Below are 20,198 nucleotides of genomic sequence, written 5' to 3'. Positions count from 1 at the left end.
GACAGGTTATTTTTAAATTATAAGCCAGGAAGAATCAGCCTTGATTAGATCTGGATTGGAGATTTGATATTCTAGGAAGGCATGATTTGAATCAAGATTGTATTTGAGATTTGAGGGCCAATTGATGTGATGCAAGTTGTCTTGAGATTTGATTCAAAGAAAGATTTGAGCATGGACTATAATAGGGAAGCATTGAAACACCTGCAGCCACTTCATTTTGGGACAGAATGGGATGAAAACAGCAGAGGTGGTAGACTGTTACTGTTTAGAGCAGTGTTTCTCAACCTTAACAACTTTAAGATGAGTGGATTTCAACTCCAAGAATTCCCCAGCCAGCCATGGTGGCTGAGGAATGCTGGGAGTTGAAGTCCACTCATCTTAAAGTTGTCAAGCTTGAGAAACTCTGGTTTAGAGGATATCAAGTACTGTTCAGTCTCAAATCTCCACCCCAATAAATTTCTGAAATATTTTCGCTGTTTTTCTGTTAAGGCAATGATAGCAGGGATGAGGAAAAGATAGAATACCAGCATTTAGTTTATCCAACAAAGGGCCCAAGTTATGTTTAAACCAATGGTGAAAGTACCCTATTCTAACTTAAAGTTTTTTAAAAAAAAATCTTTCAAAAACTGTTCCATTTGCTTTTCTGGAATACCAGGTTCAAATGGCTATTACCTTGGCCGGGTGGGGTGGGGTGGGGTGTGTCACTACCTCTGACCATTGGTAAACGTGGGCCCTTTGTGTTAGGATGATGGTTTCCTGGCATTATTTTATGTTAGTTAACTAGAAGAGGTAGTAGAAACAGGGTGGCCTAGTGAAAGACAATGCCATAGAGATGGCCAGGCCATAAGAGAAAGAGGCTACACAGAAAAAATGACATTGATAGCATTGTTCCCCCACTGTAAGTGTGCATGTAAGTGTTACCTGTTCATTGAATCATTACTGAGGGACTTAAGCCTGTACCAAATGTGGAGAATTTAAAATGCATTTTTGATGCAAAAGTGTATACCGGAATGGTCAGTACCAAGCCCATTTCAGTGTGCAGAGACTGAGTTGCACTCTCCATTTTGTTGGCAGGACTGATACAGAACTGTTGCATTGCATTGCATTGGTACAAGAGGCAATAGATTTAAGCTTGCAGTTGGCCACGGTAAAGCAGTTGAGAGATGAGAAGGCGAATGAAACACAAAGCTATGTTAGCTTTGTCACCAAATGAGCTCTGATTAGCACATACTTTATTGATCTCTCTATTGATGAATCTTGTTGGCTGGCTGTTCATGTCAATGTCAAAGAGTGCACTGTATCCTTCAACCCCACCCACATCCTCATAATTTTCTACATACGGAAGATGGAATACTGTATATTGTGTGTAATAACCCAAAACATGGGAATGGGCATATACTTGTCTTGGCTTTTACTGTGGAGTGCAGGAGACTTGATGTGATCATGGATAATACTGACATCTTTTGTTTGCTATGGTCAGATCACTTCCTCACCAACTGGGAGAGTGGCCATCCTGGTGGCTCCCTCTCTCTTTACTTAAGGCCTTTGGACTATGGCTGCCTGGGGTCTGCAGTGGAGTAGGGTGCAAGGCAGATGGGTGAGACAGTGTTTGTCACTGCTGGTAGCCAGTTAGAAAAGATCCAACTTGGCCAAGACTACTCTATGGACTGGTTGTGGGGGAGTGGGCTGGCTGTGATTGAGCCTTCCTGACACTCTTGGCTAAGAGACAGGAGTGGGGGCAGGGGCTTTCCCTGCAGAGCCCACTGAAGGTCAGGCTTCCCTCCTCACCTGGGTGAGAGTAGGATTTGGGGGGGAGCTGACCTGAGTTGATAAAGAAAGGAGATGTGGTTCAGATGAAGGGGAGAGACAGCCTGACCAGGTGACAGCACTGAATGCTAGGCAGAGGCGCTAATGACCTGGCTGGTGCCTCCCTGCCTCTGTTTGTTTGTTGGTGGGTGCCCGGATGGGCTTTGCTTTGGGGAAGGGGAAGGTGGGGGGAAGCTGACTGGTAAAAGGGGGGAGAGGGCAGGGGAAGGCATTGTGGTAGTGATGGGCATGGGGAGATATGGTGGGAGACAGGAGCCAGGCCACTGTCGGGGAAGGCAGCCTTGATGTTTAACAATGACACCGCATTCTGGCTCCCTGTGCTCAGCCCCAGTGCCTGGTTTCCAGAGCTTTGGTGGCTCTGGACTCTGGCTGCTGCTGCTTAATGCCAGGTCAGTCTTCCCTCATCCATGAACTGGTCATGGATGAGAGGGCCAACCTGGCCTGTATCATTGAAATCTGGCTGGGCACTGAGGGAGGGAGTTCCCTTCTCTGAAATATGGGTTTTGAGTGTGGCATCAGAGATGGTGTGCCTGTTGTCATTTGTGAGTCTCTGGGGGCCACTAGAGGTCCTGCCTCAGACATTGCTGGATGTGAGTAGCTTGTGGTGATAAGGGTGGCAAAGCATACTTACTTCTCTCCCCTTATTGTGTCTACAGATAACTGCCGAACAGTGACAGATCCCTGCTGGGTAAGGAGGAGCCAGGGGAACTCTTGAAGGGCCACTGTGAGGAATATGCTTGGCATCTATTAGATAAAGTTGCTTGACTTTGCTCAGAGTTGGACTCTGGCTAGGCAGACTGAGATGTGTCTGAGCCTTGTTATCTGGGAAGAGTTTGAGCCAGTTGTGGCTGTGAGCTCGGCCACCTGTGTCCTGGACCCATTCCCCTCCTGGTTGGTCAAAGCCTTCTGGGAGGTGGCATGTGGTTGGGTCCAAGCAGTGGTTAATGCCTCTTTGTGGGAGAGGTGGTACTGCCTGCCTTGAGGGAGGGGATGGTGAGCCCCCTTCTCAAGAGGCCATCCTTGGACCCAACAGTGTTAAACAACTTTTGTCCAGTCTTCAATCTTCCCTTTTTAGGGAAGGTTGTTGGTGCTCAACTACAGAGGGTTCTGGATGAAGCAGATTATCTGGACCCTTTTCAATCTGGGTTCAGGGCACAGCACTGCTTAAGTACTAATGCCAGGTGGCTCCCTGGTTTACTGAGTAGCTCGGAGAAAGGAAGTAATTGACTAGACAGCAGAAATGGCAGAAAATGAGAAGTGGGTACAACTACTTTTGGTAAGAACCTATGCAGTGGCCATAAGAGTTGCAAAGCTTCAATTTTTTTCCACCCATTGCATCCACAGATTCCTGCCCAGCAGCTCTCTTCAGAGTTCATGGACCCTTCTGGTAAGACTGGGTGTACCTGCAAGGCATGCTGGATAAATCTGTAGTTTGCTTGATTGATAAAGTCACCCTTTCCACTCTGGGTGGATACCCCAGAGTCTACCTTGAAGAGCAAAGTGAGGTCTTGTAGTATTATCTGGGATTCTTTTTGAGCTTGTACAGCCTAAGGAAGTAGATTGGGTTCTCTGTAGTATGAATCCTGTTACCTGTGAGCTAGATACATTTCCCTTCTGGCTCCTTTGGGCAGCCAGACAGGGTGTTGACAGCTGGATCTAGAAGAACATTAACGCTTCTTTGAGGGAGGGAGCAATGTTGCCTGCCTTGAAGTAGGTGGTAGTGTGCCTTCTCCCAAAGCCTTCTGTTAGGGATCAGTCTGAGCCTTGACCAGATTGCATAGAGGAAGATTTGTGTTGTGTGGGAGAGCAGAGAGGAGGAATTTGCAGCTGTGGGAGTAGAGCAGCCATTAGCTCAATAGACAACTGATGATGATGGAAGAGCAGATTTGGACTTCAACAAGCCAACAGCAGACAAGCTGAAAGGGGAAACTCAGCAGAGATACTGAGAGCCTACAAACAGCCAGCAGCTGGTCCTTTCCCATCCCAGCACAGACTAAGAAACTGCAAAGCCAACAGCAATAGAAGCCAACTGACTTGAATGGGGGTTAAACGGTGGCTAAAGATTTTGTTATAAGCTTGGGCAACAAAGGAGAACAGAAATGTCCATAGGACTGTTTAGGAATTAAATAAACACATAGGCATAGGCCCTAGTATAAGTATAGTTGTACAGCACAGGTTTAGTGATAAGTGTTAAGTTAGAGGTTAACAAACTTTTTCTATAACAAAAGCCTTCCTGAAAACACAGGGAAAATAACAACAGTCTGTTTGCTGGTGGTCTGTACCATTTCCCCAAAGAACCCCTTCAAACAGTGACCTGGGCTGATTCACTGCTTTGAAGAAGGTCTCTCTCTCTCCCTGCTGCCCCTCCACCATTCAGTTCCCAAATCTGCTTTGATGGGGTGATTTGAGCAAAGCTCAGTTGAATCAAAGTACCCCTTTGAAACTGTGGTATCTTTTTTCCATTTATTTTTCCTATACAACATCCAATTTTAAATATGCTTGTAGCTTGGAGGCCCTTTGGGGGCTGAAAGAAAATGTGTTTTTAAAAAAGGAGAAATAATTTACAAAATGCATGGGTCAATCTAAAGGCAGCAAAAGAAGAAGAAGAAGAAGAAGAAGAAGAAGAAGAAGAAGAAGAAGAAGAAGAAGAAGAAGAAGAAGAAGAAGAAGAAGAAGAAGAAGAAGAAGAAGAAGAAGAAGAAGAAGAAGAAGAAGACGCCAATGGGACTGATTAGTTTCCCTAAAAGATTCAGACTTGTATATGGACATAAGACCCAACTGGAAAGGCTATTAGTCTGTCTAGTTCAGCTTTCTCTTCCCACTGTGGCCAAGCAAAAACCTCTGGGAAGCCCACATCGTGTAATAGCACTCCAAGTATGAGTATAATAGCACTCCTACTGCCTCTGTTACTGGAGGTAATATAGAGCATTATATCAAGTAGTCATTCTTTTTCATAACTTCAGTTTTAATGGATGTGAATAGGTTAGCATATTCTATTCTGGTTGGGCATAGCTAGGTCATACTGTTTTAATAAGGATTTTATTGGGATTTTTATATTCTCAATGTGTCACTGAGAACAATTTGTTAACTAATTATAGCTTGCAGTCTAGTTCTTTGGGTGGGGGAATCAGAACGTTGCCCATTTGGCTAGGATTCAAATTTGCATAGTTTGCTGAAGATTGGAAGGAGATCCTGGGACATAATGAAGCTTAATGGCAAGGTCAGAGAATACTTCAGAATCATAATTTTCTCTAAAGATGGAGGGAGATTGCCAGTCTTGGAAGGGGGGAACCCTCTCCTTCCTGCAAGCCTGGGAGTACAGCTTTTTGCAAGAAATGTTTTAAAAAACTAATGCAAAGTAGGCCCTAGATTAAGGAAAAGGAACTTGAAAGAAAGGTGGAAAGAGAAAGAGACTTGAGGAAGCTAAGGCAAAAGAAATCTACTGCTATAAGCAGTTCTGAATAGATTTCACTTAATGCAAAGAAGAACTGTTTGCTGATATGAAGCATGAAAGAGACTGGTCAAACCTCAAGAAGGCTAGATGTAGAAAACAATAGGCAGCAGGGCCCCAAAACCTGACCCCAAATAAATGGTTGTTGGTGAAAACATGAAATCACTAAACAAGGTACCAGATAGAAATAACTGGATGTGAGACCTAAGAACAGAGGAACCTGTGCTTGGTAAGAATGTAAGAGCCTTGCTTGATCAGATCAATGATATATCTACTATGGAATAATGAAATCACAGAGTTAGAAGAGACTGTTTAGTCATCACATCCAGCCCCTGCTCAGTGTAGGAATTCAAATTAAAATACATGTTTAAAAAATCTTGAATTTCCACTTGAACAAATCCAGAAAAGAGAAGCTTGCCATTTTCCTGGGTAATGCTTTGGATGGTCAAAATGCTCTTGCTCTGAAAGTCCCCCCCCCAACTTTCAATTAAAGCCATTTTTCTGTGTCATCCATTCCACAACGATGGAAATCAGCTCTTCAGCCTCAGTCTGTCATCCTTTCAGGTATTCTGATGAATGTTATCATACCTCACCCCCCCCACCAACTGTTCTTCTCAAGGCCAGACATGCCCAAATCCTTGAATCTTTCTAATAAGCTGTAGTTTCTTGCTGTTGGGTGCATCATCCCCATCTAGCAAATTGTTTCTTCATGATGCAGAACAAAGGAGAGATCACCTAGGATCTCTATCCTGCTACTGTTATATACACAAAGGGGTGAGGTACTGGAACAACCACTCCCTTTGGGACTGTGAATGCTAATTTATTTATTTATTTATCAAATTGCCCCAGTATTGTTTCCAGTGGTTCTGAAAAAAATCCCCCTCTCCCTGTGGGTGGTATGTGTCTTCCTCAAACTTGGGTCCTCTACCAGAGGCCTGGGAGTTTGAGGGTTCTGCGCAGTATCTGAGCTGTTCCTAGAACTTCACTCTTCTGGACAGAGAGCTCTGATGTTGTTCCTGGTATCTGTTGGAGCCACTCTCCCAGCTTAGGAGTCACAGCCCCGAGTGTTCCTACCACCACTGGCGCCATTTTAGACTTTACTTTCCACATCCTCTCTAGTTTCTCCTTCAGGCCCTGGTATTTCTCCAGCTTCTCAGACTCCTTCTTTCTGAAGTTACTGTCACTTGGCACCACTACATCTATCACCACTACTGTCTTCTGGTCCTTGTCTACTACCACAATGTCTGGTTGATTGGCCGGTACTTACCTGTCTGTCTGGATCTAGAAGTCCCACAGGATCTTAGCCCTGTTATTGTCCTTCTGTGGAATCTCTCATCTGGACTTGCAGATGTTCCTGTACACAATGCCAGCTACTTGGTTGTGCCGTTCATTGTATCTTGTTCCTGTCTGCATCTATATATAGAGGTGTGTGTGTGTGTGTGTGTGTGTGTGTGTATTAGGAGACTTTTAGGATGACTTAGTATCTGTGTGTGTGTCTATACACAGAGAGAGAGAGATAATGTAGATTACTGATACTATGTCCTCTTTGCTTTTAAATCCTTGCCTGATATTCCTGTCTCTGTCTCCCTTTGCTTTTCTCTGCCTGTTGGCCATTTATGCCAGTTAACTATTTTTGATGTTTGCTAATGTTTAATAAAGAAACATCGAACTACATTTTTGCTAGCTGTAGTGAATAATATGTGTGCTCTAATCTAGATATAGGGATACCAAGCACGTACTGGGTACAAACAAAACAGGAAATTACCTAGAGTAATTTTCTAGCACTCAGCCTTCTTGCTGGTCAGCCTTCTTGCTTTCTTCTGAAGCTTTCTTAAAGGTAGGACTGAGAATTTGTATAGTCAAGAGTCTGGCTTCTCCCACTGTCTAACCAGCTGTTTCTGGAACATGACAGTTAGAATATGAAAGTGATCACTCTTACTATTATTTCTTCTCACAACTGATAGTCAAATATTTCTGAAACTGGACCTTCCTATAGCCACACATGGTAGTAGTGATAGCCTTATCCTCATCTAAACTACTTTCACAATCTTCTGAACTTGACTTATCTGCCTGCAGTAACTGAATTGTATTCTTTTGCCTGTCCTGAACAGATCTGGCAATCAGTCTCCAATACCTTGAATATCATTTCAGCAGAATGTTAGAAGATAAATGTAATAATAGGTAAGGAAAGAAATTGGTTATCCCTCTAGTATTGTAAAAACTGGTGGAAAAAAATCTGTTCTATGCAGCTTGTGCATAATTTTATGATCTGTCCCACCACAACTGCCTTTTCTACCTTAAAATGAAAAATTACAAGCCCTGTAAGCTTTCCTAATAGGTCAGGTGCATCAGGCCCTTGATCATTTTGGCTGTCTCTTTTCTTCCTGGAAAGGAGAGAATTGACAACTGAAGATTAAGTGTAGGAGTCAGAAAGGCAAATGTGTAACTTTATGAAAAGTATACTAGGGCTAGGGGTAGGTAGAAGCTGATATTATAGTCAAGAACATTCAGTCTATGGGAAATTGCAGGAGAGGGAAGTGGAGCTTAAATGGTGTGGAACAGGGCCATCCATGGGCTGGTGTCATCCAAGATGGTGGCCACAATTGTGTGAACAAAGCCTCCCCCCTTTTTATATGCATCACATGTGTGACCATGCAAAAAATCAGCAGGGCTTTGATTGCATAGTTGTGGCTGCCATTTTGACTTTTTTGACACTCTCCTCTCCAGATGCCCCTGGTGGAGAAGGAGCCATAAAAGCTTCCAACTCTCCAGTGGGTGTCATGGTGGGAAGGAAAAAGTTCTGTACCTTGCTGTAACAAAAATCTGCCTTACAATTTCTTAAAAGTTTTCCTTCCTACAAAAGGGACTTATATTTTTCTACCTTATTCTCAGGGGGCCTCAGAAGCTCTTTATAATTTGTGTGGGTAATGTTTTTGAGCTCTTATTGTTGGTAACAGCAGAAAGTGTTACTACAAGGATCAGTTTCTGTTATGCATCTCCCTTTTGTTTTGTAGCCTCCTGTCTGTCACACTTCCCAAATGAAAAAAAGCCCCACGGGAAAAGTTTGCTCCTGATGCCTTCCCTTGAGATTTCATGGAATTATGGAAAGCAAGGGGGGAAAAGACAACTGTGCAATGAAAAGGAGAGTATTCACACATGGCTCGTTTACCACATTGCTCCCAGTACAGTGTCACAGAAATTGCCTTCTGCTTGTCAGAAAAAGAAAAAAAAAACCCTGAAAACAATTCTTTTTCATCAGATTGAAAGAGAACTGGGAGCAAAGACTGATTTTTTTTTCCCCCATGGCACAAGATGAAATCAATTGTACAGCATGCAGGCTGTACCCATCCCTGCCCTGAGCCATTTAAGCTGGCCTCTGATGGTGATGTTTCTAATAAATATTAGCATTCTGATCAAGACGGGAGTGAATTACTCCTTGCCAGCCGTAACTCAGGAACAGAAGAGGCTTTGTCATCTTTGGCTTCCTGAAGGAAAGTGAAAATGACCCTGATACCAGTCATGAAAATGGCTGCGCCTCTGCATGCCTGGGCAGAAGAGAAGGAATTGGATTGGTGCGGTTCAATAGCCGAGGGGGACACTGCAGCACGGAGAGCAAAGTGTAGGAAAGAGCACAAATGGGTCTTGTACTGTCTTGCCTGAACTTGCTGTAGAGAAAGCACTCATAAAGAAAACACCCCTGGAGGCTGAACAAATTGATTCAACAAGACGGCTTCACATTCTTTCTTCACCCAAGAGATGAGCTTCCAATAAGTACAGAGTCCTGGGCAGATTTCTCATTTTCTGTCACCAGTAACTATGTTCTCTCAAGGCTACTGTACCAATAATCTATGAAATGTTCTTTCTATTGACAGGAGGATTTCTAGAAGAGTAGTCCATCTGGAAAGTATTTGCATTTCCTCCTTCTTACAAGGTCCCTGCAAATGATAAAATTGAACTCACAGATGGATGTTTGAATCACTCGTACAATGTTTTCAGAAAGCCTGATTCACCTGGCTTTTTCTCCCAACTAATCTAAACCTCTGAAGAATGCTCTAATTACCTACATGTTTTGTATAAGTTCCTTTTTCTGGAGGCACTTGGATTTTCATCGATTGCAACAGATTTAACAGAGAAAGTAGGTCTTTCCCCTCAAGGTTTCACTATTGTAACACTAACTGTTTTTAGAAAAAGGGACACAGTGCAGTAGCCAACAGTAGGAGGAATCAGAAAAAGCATTACAAAAAAATCACGTGCCTCCTTATTGCATCTGAGAGATTGTACTGATTGTCAGATTTATTTCTCAAGCAATGTATTGATTGGCTATATAATATAGAGTTCAAAACATTGCAAGGGCCAGAAATATAGTCTAGTTACTTTAAATACACATCCTAAGTAGATTTAAATTAAATGCACAGCATATGTCATTGGAAGCAAAAGGAGGCACCTGCTGTTGGGAGTTTCATACAATCTGCCAAAGTCTTTCAGAATACTTTATATGGGGACAGGCAACCTGAGGCCCACTGTTTGCAAGCAACCCTTGACTCCCTTTTTTATTACTCCAGAGGCAGTGGTGTCTATAGGGAGGGTCAAAAAAAGTCAAGATGGTGGCTATGCCTACACAATCAAAGCCCTGCCCCTTTTTAATCTATGCCATGCATGTGGGCACCACTGACTTCTTGGCTTTTGGATTCCCCACCCCACCCCATGAGTTCTCTCAAATTGCCCTGCTTGAATTCAGCAACAAATCACCAATGAGCAGTGGAGAATTTCCACCAGTTTTCTAGTGGAAAACTAAGGAAAGAAAGTGCTCTCAGCCTTCGGATCAGCCAAAGCGAATAGAAAAGAGAATAAATAAAATAAGATCAAACCAACAAAAAACATTACCTTACCTACATCACAACACCACTCTCAGCCCTGTGATTCTTGCAGCACTAGAAGCTGAAAATAACCTCTCTGAAAAAGTGGACACTCTGGCTACTCACCTGCCCCATTCTGTTCCATTCACCTCTACCTTGATTTCTTCCTTTTTCACCAATTAGCTTTCTGTGACCACCAAGCATGCTCTAGTGTCATGCCTTTGTTTCTTCCAAGGGTCCTTTCTGGCTTCCTTTCCCCCTCCTCGTTCCCATTGGAGGAGTCTGCTGATGCTTCCAGACGGTCTTTCTTTCTCGCATGCTGCTTATTACATAAAGATCTGCACTCAGGATCTTGGAAGGTGTTTCTTGTTTGGGGACTGCAGACATCATCTTGTACAAGAAAAGGCAACAGAGGCAATGTGCTTGGATCTAAATATAGATGGCACAATATATATTTTGTGTATTTTAGTTTTATGTATTAAATGTTTATACCACCTGACTCCCAGTGACTCTGGGTGGTTCACAGGTTAAGAAAACAGAGAGCAATAAGATAATACAATGGTCAAAGCAAAGAAGAAAAGATGGTACCAGCTGGACAACAACCAAAGTAAACCCACATTATTCAGAAGGGGGTTCAATACACATTTGTATAAATAAATAACAGTGAGCACGAGTTTTGTTTTATTGCCAGTTTTCTATCACTGGAGTGTTGCCTCTTGATCAGGGTGCTGAGATGTGGCTTTGTTTGTTTGTTTGTTTATTTATCAGGTTTCATAGTTTGGAAAAGCTTTGAAAATCCCTGTCCCAGGACAATTGATATTGCTCCATGGAACCTTGATATACTAGGACAGATCTGTAAGTCATTATTTTTGTTTCAGCAACATTATTTTTATCCTACTGCATACTCAAGCATCCTTGCATGGTGCTTGTAGGCACTGACAACGGGCAAGAGAAGCGAGAAGGACAATAGTTCAGGACACAAACAAAATGAAAAATACCATTTCTGTTATGTCAGTATTCCATATGAAATTCTAGTGGGAAAAAGAATCATTCACCAGACATCCAGCCAATCCTGGGAAAATCATCATTCATTACTATTTCATTTTTCTGCTTTTTTGTATTGATTAAGAAAAGAATGCTGTTGCCAAACAGTAAGTTGGAACTGCCATGGAAAGTTATTTTCTTTCTGAGTAATATTCCTGCAAAGATTAAAGCTAGCTTGTCAAATGACTCAGATATAATGGTATACTGTTGGTAACTGCTCAGTAATTAATTTAAAAAAACAGACCAGTGTTATGCATTGTAATATTTTTCACTTTGCTCTCATAAAGTGCACATAGGCAGACAAATCACAGCAGTTCAGTTCCTTTGGGGAAGATGAGGAATCATTATTCTCCATACATGTTTAGAGATTTCTATGAAGAATTATTGAGGTATTTGTATTTTTTTTTTAACCCCACTCCCACCCCAATCTATTCAGATTAACTCCAGTGTGGATTTTCATGTTTGGCTACATCTTTCATTGCTGAAATATTGTTCTCATAATATAAATGTCAAAACAGTTGTAGGAGGGAGCCAATCAGAGTGAGGCAAGATTGCGGACTTCCAGGGAAGAAATGGTGGACTGAAGACGGCTCTGCAAAAAACAGAGCCAACGACCGTGTCAGAATGAAGGGCCGTCGAGCAGACCTGCTCTTCGATCTTTCCTCTCTGGACAAGGAGAGGACTTGAGATTGCCCACAAGTGTTCCAGACAGTTGCTCCTCATGAGGAGACCATAAGACAGCAGTCTTCACAGGGTTTAGAGGTCTGGGAGGTGAGGGAATAGCCATCTTGCTCAAACCACGATCAGCATCTTTGAAACAACACTGAGTTCACATACTTCCTTTTCTAATCACTTGCTTATTAACTGCTTTTCAGCTATTAGGAACCTTTGGATCAACAGGTTTTACAGTACCAGGTGAGTTTCCTTCAACCCTTAGTGAAAGAAGTTTTAAATACAAGTTTAAGGACTTATTTTAAAAAAATAATAAACAGCAAAAGGTAGATTAAAACTTTGATTTTAGAAAGTTACAAATGGACTAAGGGTCCAGATAAATTTGAAATAAGATTTTGGAATTAATTATAAAGAATCCTTCCTGTGGGAAAATTCTTTTGTTTTGAATTCTTAAAAAAAAAAAAAAGAATTAGACACTAGAGGAAACTAGAAAGAACTAAAGATTACAATTAAAGGAAAAGAACACTCAAACTCCACTTACAATTACAGAATGAAGCAAAATATTTTAACATTGGACATACTGAAAGATATTTTTGAACAATGGACCCAGAAGTTAATTTTAAGAGTGCCACTATAGATAGACTATGGTTAAAAGATGTTATGGAAGAGGAACAAGTTTTATCTGACAAGATTGAGACTGATCTGAAAGTGGGTTTAAAAATGACAGGCTACAAGAATGATATGGAAAAAGATGCTATACTGGACATACAAAAAAAAAAAAAAAAAAAACCAAAAAAACCCTGCTGATGTCTTAATAATTAAAAGGGATATAATACAAACAACAAACCAAGAGAGCGACCTGTATAATTTTCTTATATTGGATTTCCAAAAGAGGCTTGTTAAAGCTTTGAAGAATTTTGTGAGAAGGGACAAAGAAAAAAAATGAAAAGAACTCATGTTCTAGGACATTATTTGAAGGGACTAAAACTCAAGATTGTTAGAAGTAAAAGGAAGGAATATAAAGTTGGTTTATTTGACCAAGGTTAAAATAGACATGTTATTATCTCTGGTAACCCTTAATGGACTTTTGCTGATATCAAGACTGAAATGATGAAGCTTTAAGGATTTTTTTATAGATAAGAGGTGGGATATGGGAAGAAGAGATAATTTGTTGTATTTTAAGAGAAGGTGATAAATTACTAAAATTGCCTATACAGTGGTACCTCGGGATACGAACTTAATCCGTTCCGTGACTCTGGGCATATCCCGAGTTGGTCGTAACCCAATGCAAATTTCCCCATAGGGTTCAATGTAAATCCAGTTAATCCGTTCCGCCCTCCGAATTTGGTCGCACCCCGAAGCAAATTTTCCCATAAGGTTCAATGTAATTACCGTTAATCTGTTCTGGCGTCTGCGGACCACGCGTCAGGGGCGGGAGAACGGCTGGGAGAACGGCGGCGCGGCGGGAGAATGGCTGGGCGCCGCGCGGCACAGCGGGAGAACGGCGCGGTGGGAGAACGGCCGGGTGCGGTGCGGCAGGAGAACGGCCGGGCGCCCTGCGGCGGGAGAACGGCCGGGCGCCGCGCGGCGGGAGAACGGCCAGGCGCCGTGCCGCACAGCAGGAGAACGGCCGGGCGCCATGCCACGCGGCAGGAAAATGGCCGCGGACCACGTGTCAGGGCAGAAAAATGGCCGTACCCCGAGGCGGAGTTCGCACATCGAGGTAAATTTTTGCGGCCGGAGCTGGTCGTAACCCAAAAAGTTCGTTAGTAGAGGCGTTCGTATCCCGAGGTACCACTGTACTTGTGATGAAGGGGGAAGTCATTTCTTTATATGTTTATTTCCTTTCTTTTTACTATATTATTATTTTTTATTTTCTATTTTTCTTTCCCTTTTCTTTTCTTTTTTTCTTTTCTGCACCTTCTATTTTTTCTTTTTATTCTTTTAAGTTTGTATTAGTTTTTATTGTTATAATTGTAATTTTTAATAAAATTACTGTTAAAAAAAAAAGAGGGAGGCAAGATTGCACAAAAGTATGTTTTTGGGCTCCACATATTTCAAATAAAGTTCCTTTTCCAGAGACATTATTAACTACTTTTATGTTGAATCTTCTCTTTCCAACTCTGTTACAGAAAATTGTAGATCACTCATTTGAAACTTGTGACCCTCCAGATGTTACTAAGCTATAATTCTGCTGGTTTTAACCATCAGCCATGCCAATTCAGACTGCTGGGAGTTGAAATCTGAAGCAATAAGAGAACTATCAATTCCCCACCTCTAATCTAAATTCTGACAATGTAGTTTTATGCAGTTGGAATATTCCTCTCTTTTCTCCTTACGCATGTTTTCTGCATGCAAAACATTCCTCTTCCAAGCTGATTAGACAACAGACTTTTGATCTGATTGTAAAAGAGAGAGAGGAAAGCCAGGAATCGTTGGCTTTCACATTTGTGTTCAGTTGAAGAGAAACTGAGAAAACTGCAGTGGGAAGCAGCGAGCAAAAAGATCCATAGAAAAGGGATGAAAATTGGACTGAATTGAATTGAAATGAATTGAAGGAATGAATGAGTTGAATGGGGGAGAAGTAAAGTAAGAGCAACAGGAAGCACACAAAGATTATACTGTAGGAATAAAGGCAGTGGTCAAGCCATGGGAAGAGACTAGAAAGAGTGCATGAGTCATGGGAGAAGCAAAACAAACAAGTTAGTGTTCACTTCCTCCTCACCCCATTTTGAACCTAAGTTTTATTTTGAATCTAATTCTGTTTTCCTATATATCCATTAAGATTTTATTAGTAATTTATTATTATCTACTTTACATCAACTTTCAGAACAAAATATTATACTGAAAACTGGGAAAACAATTGAATATAGCTTTTAAGATATTGTTGAATTTCAAACTACATTAATGTTTTCTTTCATTTCTGACATAAGGATCCATAAAATACACAAAATGTAGCACAAAGGAATTAACTGTAAATGTTCCTTTGCTTCTGTGAAGGAGGGTAAAAATTGTTTTTACAGGCATTTATAACAGCAACTTTCACAAAAGACGAAAATGCAATCTACTTGATATCCTTTTGCGGTTTTAAGCTATTGCTTATAGTGAACAACAAGTATTCAAAAAAGTTGTTTGTGATCCGCTTGAATGATAAGGACATGACTCTAGTGAGGGCTGGTCTCTGATCGGTTTTTTGTGCCTGATCCTGATTGGTCGTTTTGGTGGCACTCTCCAAAAATGGCCAATTGGAAGCCAGCATGAACATAGGACTAATCAGGACCCAACTCTGGCACGAATCAGAGATTAGCCCTCACCAACATGTACCAATAGGAAACCAGCTTGGCTAAAGACCAATCAGTCTTTGTTTCCCTGCCTATTCTACAAGAGGAGCCTAGTAAGTTCCTGCTCAGTTTCCTGTGGTCTGCATAGGATCCCAGCCACAGTTTCTGGCAAAAAGTTAGAAACCCTGAAGCCCAAAGCTATCCAATATTTGTTGTTGTGGGGGGAGGGGGGTGGAGAAGTGGGGAAAATGAATGAACTGGGAAATGAAAGAGCTGAAGAACTGTAGGCAGACTGAATGTTGAGATGGACAGGGTTAGACAAATCAGTGAAAAGTTAGGAATAAATACAAGGATAGAAAAGTATGAATTTGAGGAAAGGTTGACAGTCACAGGGGATCTACCATGTTTTAAAAAGGCAGAACAAATCTGTCTCTTTCTCCCTTTTTTTTTGTTCCTTCAACCAACATGCCTAAACAAATTTGAACCAAATATTGAGACCAATAGCTGGGCAGGTATCCCTCCAAGAATCGTGATAGGCAGTGCTTACACAGGTTTATAAACTCAGTGGGTGGCTTCTTGTGTTGATATCAGAGACCCCATCCCACTGCTCAACACCACTTGCCCCCCACATGTGTGTGTGTATGTATATACGGTATATATATAGAGAGAGAGAGAAAGAGAGAGAGAACTGCAACCTTTGAGACTCAGCAAAGCCAGAAAGCATTAAAAAGTCTATTGAATCTCCAAATCACCTTTGAATCTCTCCAAGGCATTCAAAGTCACCTGATTTGATCTGATGCCTCAAATAGGTTTAAAACATCCAGTTTAAAGGTATGATTCAATTAAACCTCCTCTGAGATACAAAGAGTAACACCTTTTTGAAGCTTCACATGAGCGTAATGAGCTTAATTTTATGAGAAAAGTTGGAAGAACCCGCAGAGGGGCACAGGTGCAACAGTTGGATTCTTCTTAGACTGAATAAACTTAAGTCATCATCACAACATTGAAGCTTGGGGAAAAGATGGTGATATGGAAAAGTTGGATGGAAGCAGGAATATTGACTCAGGACCAATTGATAGGTAATGAAGGTGAATTTTTAACATATGCTGTATTAAGATAAATATCATCTATCAAACATATCCCAATGGCAATATCTACAGCTACAACATTTATTAACAACATTGTTTAGACCAGCAGCATTTTGAGCTTCTGAGACACCTGAGATACTAGAACAACTTGTTAAATCCTTTAGAACTAAAACACCTACTATTAGCTTTTATAGATACTTGTTATCAATAAATCAACTTGATATGCAGATGTTAAGGGATGAGTGGAATAAATAGAGGCTTCTATATTGCCTAGACAATGGGAGAGTGTTTTAACTTCTATAGCAAGAGTGTCAATGGACCTTAAACTATGACTTATACAGTACAACAAAAAATATTTAGAATTTACTGGACTCTATTACATTTGTATAGAAAAGGATTGGCAAAAAGAGCACTTTGTTGGAGATGTAATAAGGACAATGCCTCTTTAAACCATACGTTTTTACAATGTCCTATACTTATACTAAATTTTGGACAAAGTAGTGGACTATATAAATATAATTGTGCAACAAAAGCTACAATTTTCAGAAGGTAATATTGTTTTGAACTATATACCTAGTACATGGAATTTGACATCTGGACAACATAAATGGATTCTCCATGTCCTTATTAGAGCCAAAAGACTGATATTGTAGCACTGGAAAGATAAATGTATGGCCCCATTCACTCAATGGATTAAAGACCTGATTGCACTTGCCACTTACGAGAGGATTGCCTATAGACGCAGACTTTGTATGGACAAGTATAATGAAATATGGGACTCATTTATACAAAATACAGTAGTTAAAAAAAATGATAGTTACATAAATGTATTGGAAATATGCATCTGAATAACATTTGTATTAGATAAATATGATTTGTAACTATATACTGTTATAATGGCATACTATGCTAAGTTTTTTTTTCTTTTGTATTTTTGTCACTTTTTGTAATAGCACTTTTTAATTTTTTTTCTTCTTGATGTGTATTATTTTTGTGTTTTTTCTTTTTTTCTTTTTGTTATTAATTAAAAAGCAATTTTAAAAAACTTAACTCATCCTCATATATTTATACTTTCCATAGTGGACTAGAAGAGAAAGCTTGAAACATATCAGAAACATTATACTGTAAGCAATAGCTAAGTTTTGAGCAAGCGCTTAGGTCACTGCAACTCTACAGGTAAGGGAGATATGTTCTGGGTAGTAGGTCTTCTCTCTTGTGGCTTTTGCATTTTGGAGCACCTTGTCTCTGGCGGTTTGAGCAGTACTTCACCTCCTGGCTTGTCAAGCAACACAATTCAAATTTAATAATAAATAAATAAAAATAAATAAATTCCGCCATGATTGTAACCAGGATGGAATCTTTCTGGTGGTCATCTTGCAAATTTCCATTAATTGTATGCCTTTATTTTTACTTGTATTCTCTATTTTTACTTTGTTGCATGTTACCCAGAGACCATAAATTTAGGTGGGTTACAAAAAGTATGGAATAAACACATGAAAGAATAAATAAACTCTTGAAGTTAAAGAGCCAAAGGCCTCCTAAAAGATGCAAGGTAGCAGAAGCCAAAAAGCGATCTCAGCTGGATTGATCTAGAAATATGTACTAAGAAGTGATTTAACATCCATCCCTGATGGGAAGGAACCAAACCTATCTAATAAGTAAGGAGGTTCATATTGCAGGAAATGGCTAGATCAAGAAGACTGGATTAAAATCCTTACAAGCATTTGCTGTCTTTAGCTTGCCAGGATCCATCTTTGAGCAATTAATCCAACATTAGTAAATGTGCAGGTGGCCAGGCAGACACAGGCATAAAAGAAACTCATTTCTTCTGTTTATGTCATTTGTATGCATTTGCAATCAGGCAAATGACAGAACCTATAATAAGCCTACCTGCTGAGATGCACGGTTTAATCTTTGTCACTGATTCATCACCTACCTATAAAATAATAAAGATGCATTCCTTTGATGGAATTGAAATGACGGCAATTACGGCTGATTCTCGGCTGCTTTGTTAAAAACTGTTTATGTTAGCATTTGTAGAATAGGCAGGGAAACAAAGAAGCCAGCACATTGCAGGAGGGGGGAAATGTGTATTTTCTATCTGAGAGGTCCTTCCATTTTTAACTTCCCGTGGGAGGTGTTGAAGCATGAAGGGGGGAGAGGCGCCTCTTCAAATATGAAATACTTCACTGTGAGCTTTCCAGAATTTCTTTTATGAGATAAAAGAGATATTCTCATAAATAAGTGCCTGATGAAAAGTGCCTTTTCTCCCTCCCTCTTGCTTTGGGCACTTCTCCAAAAAGAATGTAGCGCTCTAAGATCCAGAAATACAAGTGCAAGGGAAATGATCTGAAATTGCAGGCGCAAACATACATTTTGGCAAGGGGAAAATGTATGTTTGCGTTTGAAATGACATATTAATAATCTCATTGCCACATGGGTTATTTATGGGATTGTCCTACCAAAGCCCTGTCTTCTGTAATATTATGCATTGCATGGGAAATCTGCTTCCTTCCATCAACTTGTGAAATAGAAATTGCAGTGCTCCAAGGCAGCTCCTTAACCCTCTTCCCAGAGATTTTCTAGTTCCATCTCAGGTACTAGGGAAGTCTCTATTCAGTTATGTGCTCTAGAATGTGAGCCAGCAAAAGTTCTTCTCTGGTCTATATTACCAGAACCTGGTAGTGGGAACAGGGTCCAGTACAACTCTTTGCACCTGAGACCCAGAGATGTATGAACCTAACATCCCACTAAGTCCCTATTTAAGAAAGCCTATAAAATTGAAGTGAAGGCTCTATTTTTTTCCCAGACAGTACATTTTCCAGAGTTGAATTTGTGATTTATTTAGTGCCCAAGTCAGTGTTGACTCTTGGCAGCTTCCTGGACTAGTCCCTGCAGTTTTCTTGGCAAGATTTTCAGAAGTGGTTTGCCATTGCCTTCTTCCTAGGGTTGAGAGAGAAAGACTGGCCCAAGGTCACCCAGCCGGTTCTGTACCTAAGGTGGGACTAGAACTCACGGTCTCCTAGTTTCTAGTCAGGTGTTAACCATTCTAACTGTGATAGGCTGTTTTTTTTATCCCTATACTAGCCTGGCAATTATTTCTTGCTCATAAATAATAGAATGGAATGGTTATAATAATATTAGAAGAAAAGTGTCTACCCAGTCAAGCATTGTGTTTCCAAAAGTAGTTACTTATAAACTTCTAAGATACCTCCAAGCAAAAAGTGAAGCAAACAGCTCTAACTTGAACACTATCTCTAATCTTGTCCCTAAACCTACAGCTTCCAGCTAGCTATCATTATCAACTGCCAGTGACACCTTTATCTCCCACTAAATAACCATCTTTTACAGCAATCTAGCCAGCAGCTATTAAGGCTGTGTGATGTAATGTTTGGAATTGGCTTTCATAAAAGTAATGGACAGAGAAAAAGGAAATATACAACCACTGGAAACAGTGATCTAGCCATCTCATTTAGCTAGTGTACCAACTGTGATTATTTATGTGAGAATAAGTTGGTCTATCCAAAGATCTCTGCAGATATGTGTTCAGTGTTTCAGATCATGTTCAGCCCTTTAAAGTAGATGCATATACGTAAGATTTGATGTAGTAAGCTGCATTCAAATAGACTGACCCGTTCCTGTTTAAAGAGCTGAGAAAAGCATACTGACCTCATGCAGTGGGCCAGATCAGTCTAAACTGGCTCACACTAAATTTGGGATCTAATGGAGATCTTCTTGACTCTTCTTTAAGTTCCTAACCAAAGAGGTAAAAATGGAGGACAAAAGACTGCCTCTGTATGTGATTTGATTAATATCACCAATTTACTATTAGTATACACTACATACTTAAACTCTTTTGTGGTGACAAGAATTGTCTGAAGATAATAGAAACAGTATTCGTAGGCAGGGTCTAGCTAATTTTAGCTCTTCTCATAAGTTAAAAAGGATCATACACTTGATTCTTGGTGAGAAAATGCCA

This window comes from Python bivittatus, unplaced genomic scaffold, assembly GCF_059951505.1.
Source record: "Python bivittatus isolate LINGU-HERP-01145 unplaced genomic scaffold, Pbiv_v1 ctg000080_np1212, whole genome shotgun sequence".
NCBI classification, from domain to species: domain Eukaryota; kingdom Metazoa; phylum Chordata; class Lepidosauria; order Squamata; family Pythonidae; genus Python; species Python bivittatus.
This window is presented reverse-complemented; position numbering follows the sequence as displayed.